General features: G+C 31.9%; 1 non-coding gene across 1 annotated transcript; it reads right to left on the bottom strand.

The window, feature by feature from the left end:
• Positions 1 to 8,169: 8,169 nt before the first annotated feature.
• TRNAH-GUG (transfer RNA histidin (anticodon GUG)) lies at positions 8,170 to 8,241 on the bottom strand. The gene has a single exon. It is a non-coding gene; the product is annotated as a tRNA-His (tRNA).
• Positions 8,242 to 9,641: the final 1,400 nt, after the last annotated feature.

Raw genomic sequence — 9,641 nt, 5'->3', positions numbered from 1 at the left:
TAAATTAATAAAAATAAAAAAAATGAAAAAAGTATGGCATAACGCTTGGGAAATTGATGTCAAAATTTTTTAAATGTTTCTTTCTTCAAAAATAAGAAATTTTTTATAATATATGCATGATATACATTTTCAAAAATTTTAACGAATTTAAATAATTTTTCATTCGAAATTTTCAGTTTCAAAATTGGCTTGATAGTTCCTTGTGCCAGCACCTGTGTCGATGGGACTACCTATATATATTCTTCTATCATGGTATGTATATTATAAATTATTGTGCGGTGAAGTTTATATATTTTTCTAAGTTTTTTTTTTGGAAACGCCTGAAAGTGGACTAAAATACACAAAATATAAATGTAAAAAAGTCACTATGATTTTAACATAATGTGTAAGCTAGATTTTACTGTGTAAATCTTCATTTATATTTACACAAGGATATCACGGCGCCTCTTATCACATGCGTATATATTAGTTGTCCCTATTGTCTATTTATAATTTATTAACCGTAACAGGTGGAATGCAAAATTTACAAAATGCCCATAAAAAAGCGAAAACAACAAATGTATTATTAAACAGGGAAAAACACATGAAAAGGTAACACCCATAAACATGCCAACCAAAAAAAAAAATTAACAAAAGACACACAAAATTTCACTTAATCACTTGTGAAGTTAATTAAACGAGCCAAACAGAAATTCAACACAAATTGTATTCGGTTCCAACAACAAACCTAATATTTATGGTCATTATCTAATTTTCCTTGAAACATTTCTTTTGTCTATTCTTGTTTTTTTTTTTTTTTGCATTGTTATCCTCCACAAAGTTATTTGAACTATTCGTGTTTTTTATCAAATATTTTCTTTAAAAGAGTAAACAAAATGACAATGTGTGAGGAAGGATGGGTGGGTGGTGCGAGGAAGATGGAATGTGAGTAAATTAAATTTTATACAACAGGGAGTGCCATTTAACCAAGCGTTATGAAGAACAAGAAAGTTGAACATGAAACTAACCTATATGGTAGTTCACTCGAAGAAAAAAGGTGATTTAAGAAGCCTTTTAAAGTTTTGGCACTCTAAAATCCACCCATCCACATTCACCGAGGAAATCCATTACAAATGGCCTTGGGACAATGTTTTTAAGCTTAACTAATTTTCTACGAATTTTGATTTTTTTCTCTGAGGGTTTACTTTAAAAACGTATGTAAGTATAGGAATTATTATTATTGTTGTTTTTGTAATACATAGTTAAGAGTTAGTGAGGTATTTTACTCGAACACCGAGTGAAATAATGTTTTGCATTACTTTGTTTTTTCATATTTTCATTAATATCAAATTGCACAGTGGGAATATTTAACACGCTTTTCTACTGCGTAACAGAATTTTTGCTAATTGTGAATGGAATTTACTTTCTTATAGCGCATTTACAGACAAAGAAAAAACAATCAAAATATATTTGTTGCATGTTTTCCATGGCTGAATGTATTGTGGGCAGCAAATACTTTCTCAGAGAGAAGGTAGTTTTATTCTCTTTTGTATAAGTAAACTGTAAAAAGTACACTGAAAGCACACATTTTAATAGCAAAACAAAACAGTTTGTCCGACAGACAAAGTTGCGTACTTTGCAATTTATTAAAAAATAAACAAGTAAAAAGACATTAAGTTCGGCCGGGCTGAACTTCTGATACCCTTCATCATGGGCAAAGAAAAGATTTTCAAACATATTCCACTTTAAACTACAAACTCCAGTAAGGTCGGTAGAAGAATGGTTGGAACCGTTATATGGCGACAATATTAAAACGGGAGCCTATATAGGCAATTTTATACTACAACGATTGTAATCTATTGCGAGTCTTAATTACCAAATTTTAAATAATTTTGTGGGTAAATGTTAGTCACCCTACTAGGACCAATATGGACAATGTTTTCACGACGGTTGTAGAACACATTATGAAGTATAAATACCATATTTCACACAAATCTATTCTAAAATGTGGCTTAAATCGTCAAAATACCGAATATCCGATGGAACCGTTGTATGTACGCAATGCCCTTCCAACGGAGATAGAACCCATTACGAAATACCAATTTTTAGACAAATCGGTAGAAAGATGTGGATAAAACTATAAAAATACCGAATATCGGGAGGTATTGTTATACGACGGCTATACGAGAACGTGCGCCGATATTTACAATGTTTCTCTATCGGATCTAGAATCCACTATGACCTACAAATACAAAATTTTAGAAAAACTCGTGGAAAAAGTGGCAAAAATCATCAAAATACCGAATATCGAAAGGTACTGTTATACGGGGACTATATGAAAACGTGGACCCATATGTACTATGTTCCACCACAAGAGCTAGAACCCAAATTCCAATTTTTAGAAAAATCGGTGGAAATTTGTGTCTCAAACATTCAAAATACCGAATATCGGGAGATACCGTTATATGTGGGCTATCCCAATGTAGACCGATATATCTCCTTTTCAATACCAACCATCCAAGTCACAATGAAATCTAATTTTATAGCTTTACGTCGAATAATGTGGGTTGTATCGTAATTTCAAAAGACAGACGGACATCGTTAAGTCAGCATAGAATTTTATGCTGATTATGATCATACTGTATGGGGTCTATGACGAATATTTATAGGCGTTACCATGGTGAAGAATGCAGGAAGAAGTATCAATGCTTGGGAACATTGATATGTCAAAAAATTTTAAACGTTTTTTTTTTCAAAAATGTTTTCCTATACGTCGCCAATCGGAGTTTGTTATGATATGCATTTTAAGACAATTTTTACAAATTTGAATAATTTTTCATTCAAAATTTTTAATTCCAAAATTTATTTGACAGTTCATTGTCCCAGCAGCTGCGTTGACAAACGGAATGACACATTTAATATACCCTCCTTTCCAAGGTGGAGGGTATTAAAAGCAAATCTGTCAAATAAGAATATTTCCCAACTTTGTTCTAAAAACAATTTGGGCTTACGATCTCCAAAAAACGGGTTTGAAATTTCTCACTAAAATAAAACGGCTTATAATCAAAACAGCTGATTTGCTTTCACTAGAAAAAAGAAGAAGAACTACAAATGGTAATAATTGCCTTAACAGACTACCAGTAAAAATGTGCCAAAATTCATACAAACCTGGTACTTCAAAGGTATCCTCATTTCAAATAATAATGCCCACCCTTTCAAATCAGAGATGGGAAGCAGTTTTCAATCAAATTAAATTTGAAAAGTTACAAAAAAAGTATAATTTGCATTTTTTTTTAAATAAATTATAAATCAAATGAAAAATTTTTAGACGATATATATTTAATTTCAAATTTTTATGAAACAAGTATATTATAACAGATTTGTTAGGATACTTGTTCTATAAAAATATGAAATGAAAAATATTTCCTCTAAAAAATGGTACAAAAAATAAGTTCCCCATTTGCCAATGATAAAATAATACAGGTACTCGCATCGACACATCTGTTGTCAAACCAATTTTGGAATTGAATTTTCGTTTTCATTCAAAAACGTATTCAAATTTGTTAAAATTGTTACTCGTACATATCTTAACAACTTCCAACTTTTGTATAAGAAAACACATAACAATCTGCTTATTTTTTGACATATAAATGTTCCAAAAAGCCGCAGCTTATCATCTAAATGAGTTGTCAGCGTACTTATTGTGATTGAAAAGTGCGACGGATAAAAAAAAAACAGTGCACAAAGCGTTTTGACATTTTATTTGTTTGTTTGCTTATCTTTTGTCCTGTGATTTAAATCACAATAATGTATTTTGACATTAAACTTAGTAGACAGCTGGCTTGGAAGGGGGTCTTATAATTGGACAATGTTCGTGCATATCATGGTAGAAGAATATAGGTAGACGCATCGACACATCTGCTGAGACATTGAACTGTCAAACCAATTTTGGAATTGAAAATGTTAAATGAAAAATTATTTAAATTTGTAAAAATTGTTGAAAAACGCGTTTTATAATAACCTCCGCGTGATGTCGTATAAAAAAACATATAAAAATCTACTTATATTAGAAAAGACATTTAATTTTTTTTGACATATCTATGTTTCCAACCGCTGATGCATCTACCAGTATTCTTCTACCATGGTGCCTATTTAGAAAGTTAAGAGTTAAAACCAGTTGATCTCCTCCGTATGAATGCAATTGTAAATTAAATTTAAACATTATGGATATATTTATCACAATGGTAGTGAAGCTAGTTTTGCACTGCAATATAAAAGTATGTTTATGTATAAAATATTAGGCCTGGTTAACCCTGATAATTTACCAATCACAATTAATTTGCAGGTCTTCGTATAGCCCCCATATACTGGTACCTCCCGATAGTCGGTATTTTGATGATTTTAGCGACATTTTTCACCGGAATTGTTTCAAATTTAGGTTTTGAAGTTCGTAATACTACAGCCTAAGACTGAAAATTGTCTGTGCTGATCAACCTCTTCGTATAGCCCACACGTGCAGCACCACGTCTTTGTATAGCTTCCATATAAAAGTTTACATTTGAGAGGTATTTTTCGAACTTAGATTCTTTTTTACTTGTTAAGATTGGGTTTCTTTTTTTTTATTTTTTTTTTTTTTTTTGCTTAATGAAACCCCCTACCATTGATCCAATTATGGATAAAAATTTATGATATACACTATAGAGTTACGAGAAATATTTTGTCACACATTTACAAAAATCTTCAATACCGAGTTGGGATCATAAAGTCTGTTTACACTGACAGCTAATCTATCTACGCATTTTACGAAAATTTGTTATTTATTTGACGTATAATCAAGAAAATTGGAAATTTAAATAATGCGTTTTATCAAAACATTTCGAATCCACCTTTCTATTAAATTTCTAATCCCCTCAATCCCACTGTTCCCCATTTTCACAAAAGTACTTACACTTTGTTTAACCAAAAAAATGTAATACTATCATGCTGAAACACTCCTTGCTGAGTTGTGTGTCTGTGAGTACCTTCCTGCGCATCTGTTTGTTGGCCCCACTGCTAAGTTCAAAGAAATTTGCGTGGTGGCATTTGACTGCTTTTGCATGTTTTGTTGTAGGTGGTAATAATTGTGACGATGGCAATGATGTTTCTAGTTCTGATAGTGATAATGATGATGATGATGGTGTGTGTTGCTTCGGCTATTGCGACATAGGTCGAGCCAACAGGACAACACTCATACATTGATAGCCGTGATAGATAGTGGTGTAGATGTGTGTTTTGTGCCATACATACATAAATCCTGTTTGTCCTTTTTTTTTAAGTGAATGAGCGTAGCGTATGCATGAATATTAATAAAACTATGATATCCACAAGGAATGTTTATTCGAGTAGAAGGTATTGGCAAGAAATGTATACAGGGTGACCACATATCATGGAGTCTTTGGGAATTTAATTCGTGATACATAATTGATATTTATACTTGATTTCGACCTATTAGACTTATGTGCAGAGAATTTCAATGTTAAAATTTCTTCATTTACAAATTTCAATAAATATGCCTTCCACCTTGAAAGGGAGGGACCTTTGTTATTCCATTTTAACATCCCTAAATATTCGTCGTATACCCCATAAATTCATGATCAGCATAAAATTCTAAGTCGATTTAACAATGTCCGTCTGTCTGTCTATTGAAATAACGATCCAGCCTACATAATTTGACGTAGAGCTTCAAAATTTGGCAGAACAATTTGTATTGTGTCTTGGATGATTGGTATTGAAAATGAGATATATCGGTCCACGTTTTGGTATAGGCCCTATATTACAGTACCTCCTGATATTCGGTATATTGATGATTTTCGCCACATTTTCCACGGATTTGTCCAAAAATTGGTACTTGATAGTCATAATGGGTTCTAGCTCCGGAGGCGAACCATTGTATGTATAGGTTTACGTTTTTGTATAACCTCCATATAACGGAACCTCCCGTATGTATGTCATAATAGGTTCTAACTCGTGTGGCGAAACATTGTACAGGTCTGCTTTTTTTATAGCACCCATATAACGGGAACTTCCGATATTCGGCATTTTAATGATTTTTCTAGCTTCGGTGACGAAACATTGTTTGTGTAGGTCCACATTTTTGTATAGCCCCCATATAACGGTACCTCCCGATATTCGGTATTTTGCAACATTTTTCCACGGATTTGTTTAAAAATTGGTATATGTAGGTCATAATGGGTTCTTGGTCCAGTGGAGGAACATAGTATATATAGGTTAATGTTGTGGAATAGGACCCATATAACGGGACCTTCCGAAATTCGGTATTTTGATGGTTTTTGCCACATTTTTTTTTCTAAAAGTTGGAATTTGTAGTTCGTAATGGGTTGTACATCCACTGGCGGAACATAGTATATATAGTTCCACGTTTTGGTATAGCCCCCTTTGATGATTTTTGCCACATTTGTCCACTGATTTGTCTAAAAATTGGTTCATAATGGATTCTAGCTCCGGTCTAGGTCTATGTTTTCCTATAGCGTACATATAACGATACTCACCGATACTCGGTATTTCTTCCTAATCTCATTTACCCACGAAATTGTTTTAAATTTGGTATTTACGAATATTTGGTATATGACAATACCCTGCCGAATTTATTTTTTTTTTCTACTTCTTTGATCTGCGATTTCAATCACAGTAACGCATTTTCACATTTAGAACAGTATCCAGCTGGCTTGGAAGGGGAACTTATAATTGGGTCATGGCCAACCTTATATACCCCTTGGATTTTATTTATAAACAATTTGAAAATAAAACGTTGTCAAAAGTACAATTTTGAAAACTTTTCAAACATAAGATTGCATGACTTTAAATTCTTAATTCTACCATGATTATAGAAAAGCAAAAATAAAAAAAAAAACATGTAAGCAAAAGCTATAGTCGTGCGGGACCGAATATGTGATACCCTACAACACTACAATATGTTAAAAATCCCCTTATGTCCAAATCCATTTTGGAAGATTTAGATTTTTTTGTTTTTGGTTCTTTTGAACCCCTAACTATTTTGCGATCATCTCTTAAAGCAAAATGGCCCTATGCACCCCTAAATTTAGCCTCATCTGTATGATAAGGAATTTTTTCCCACAAAAGTAGTGGTCTTTCTACCCGCTGTCCTAAACTCTATCTTCATGCGAGATTTCGTGTCCTTTGGATTCTATTTGTGACCTTTATAACGGCTAAAAAATCAGGACATCTTTGAAAACAATGAGCCTAACCCTTCTGAGCCTAACCTACCATAACCCCAACTTGGATTGTAAAATGAAAAAAAATATAACAAAATGTATTCTTCAATATTATAAGTCAAAATGAAAAAATCGCATGCGATAAAAAATATGAAAAAATAAAAATATGTCACAAAATACTGCAAAATATATGTTAAAATCATTATTGACATCTTTTTATGCGATTTTTTTAGATATTATTCGTTTTTGCCAAGAGAGCATGCTGAATTGACAACATTTGTCAAAATAGTTCTAGCCATTCTTGAGATAGAAGCGTTCTAGCTAACATCCCCTTCCTTTTTATATACACATTGTATATATTTCGCTATATGTATCCGATATATTTACTATCGGGATCTACGTAACGGTCAGAATTTACCTGTTCGTCTATTTGTGATTTTGCCGGGATTAAAAATATTCGCGGTTTAATGGACAATTTAACTATTATTTAACACAAAAGTTATGGTCTATTTCGGACAGACGGACGGACGGACATACATAGCTAGATCGACTCAGCTCGGCGAGATAGGAAGATCCATATATACTTTCCTATGTGGGAAACCAATATTTCGTGGTGTTACATAATTTTTGGCCCAATCAAACTTATACTACCCCAACACATAGTGTTGTAGGGTATAATTATATACAAAATATATATTTTTTTGTTATTAGAACAGATTGTAAATGATTCTAGCAAATATCAAATGTTTATTTTTATCCTATTTAAGTTTTTTTTTTAGGTTTTAAGTTTTAATATCTATAAAATTTATGACAATGACAACATTAATATTATTATAGTTGACAAATTTTGTTTATTATTTCCAAAACTTTAAACACTCAACATTTTCATAACAATTAAAAAATCTAAAAATTTAAATAATAAAAAAAACTTCACCCGTGACAATGTTCCTGCGAACATTGCCGTGACCAGGATTCGAACCTGGGTTACTACGGCCACAACGTAGGGTCCTAACCACTAGACGATCACGGCTATGTGAAGTGTTGTGTGCCGTGTGACAGCTTGCTGTTATCAAAATAAAACAACAAATAAAAAGAAAACAAAATAACAATGTGTGTAGTTTGTGTGGACATATAAACAAACATGAGTGTGTTACGAATTATTGATCAAGTTTAGCTGGCCATTAACAGCAAAATATACCCACAAATATAAATTATTCTCAAAGTGTATGAATTAAAAGAAAGCTGATTCGGATTGTTGTGTGGGATATTATCTCAAAGCAAAGAGTTTTGAAAATTAAAAAAAAGTATTTGGAACGGCATTTGGTGTTTGGCTGAAAAGAAAGATGAAGACAACCAAAAAAAACTTAACACGTTGGATTTATACAAGTAAATGCAAAATTTGAGTGCCAAAAAATAATAAAATCCATGATAGAAGAATACAGGTAGGTGCATTAATATGTCAAAAATATTTTAAAAAAATATCTCAAATAATTTATGAATTTTAGAAGATTTTCTTATACGTTGACGTTCAGATGTTGGTATGATATGTGATTTTCAACAAATATCACTAATTTAAATAATTTTTTATTCAAAATTTATTGAAGATGCCTAGTTCTTAAAATTAAAAAAAAAAAAACGACAGAAGACGGTGAAAAATTAAAGCATTCCATTACTTTTTATAAATTAAATGTTAACTCAAATCTTTTTTAATAGAGAAAATACTACGAAAAATCTCAATGCGAAGCAAATACAGCTACAGTTGGCTAAGGTCTATATAAAAGCTTCGGACGCTAATAAAGTCACCAAAAATGTTGGGCACGATTATCAAAAGACTTTAATGCAGCGGCTACCCTAATGCGGGAAGTGGGCGGCTGGACAATTATTTTATACATAGTTTATCCATAAATAAAATTACATTTTTTCTTTCTCCAGATCACAAAGCGCCTCAAACAAAATTGCGAAAGAATCGCGTTCATTTTATGGACACAGGCGGCATAATGCTTCAATATTTATTTTTAAACTAAAAAGTGCCCTTTATTTCTTCAGCCAAAAGTCCACCTTAAAATTTTAGATTCGTTCCAACAGTTCATATTAGGCCCCTTAAGTACTCAAAATCCCCAATTGGTTCGGTTTGATAAATATTTGATCAAAACTTTATACACAGTACTTTATTTCCATACTTTCAAAGTTTTATATATTTTTCGAAAAGATTCAGAACCTTTGAACATTTTCTTTAAAACATCCACATCCGTTTGGATATTTTCCCTAAAAAATCCATATCCTTTTGGAGCCTTTGGATATGTTCCTTAAAAATCCATAACCTTTTTGAGCTTTTTGGATATATTCCTAAAAAATATCAGCACCTTTTTGAGCATCTTGAAATTTTCTTAAAAAAAATTCTCTCTAAAAATGTTCTTAAAAAATGCATGT

This window comes from Musca domestica, unplaced genomic scaffold, assembly GCF_030504385.1.
Source record: "Musca domestica strain aabys unplaced genomic scaffold, Musca_domestica.polishedcontigs.V.1.1 26, whole genome shotgun sequence".
Taxonomy (NCBI): Eukaryota; Metazoa; Arthropoda; class Insecta; order Diptera; family Muscidae; genus Musca; species Musca domestica.
Note: the sequence above shows the minus strand (reverse complement) of the source record. Positions and strands in the feature narration are given on the sequence as shown.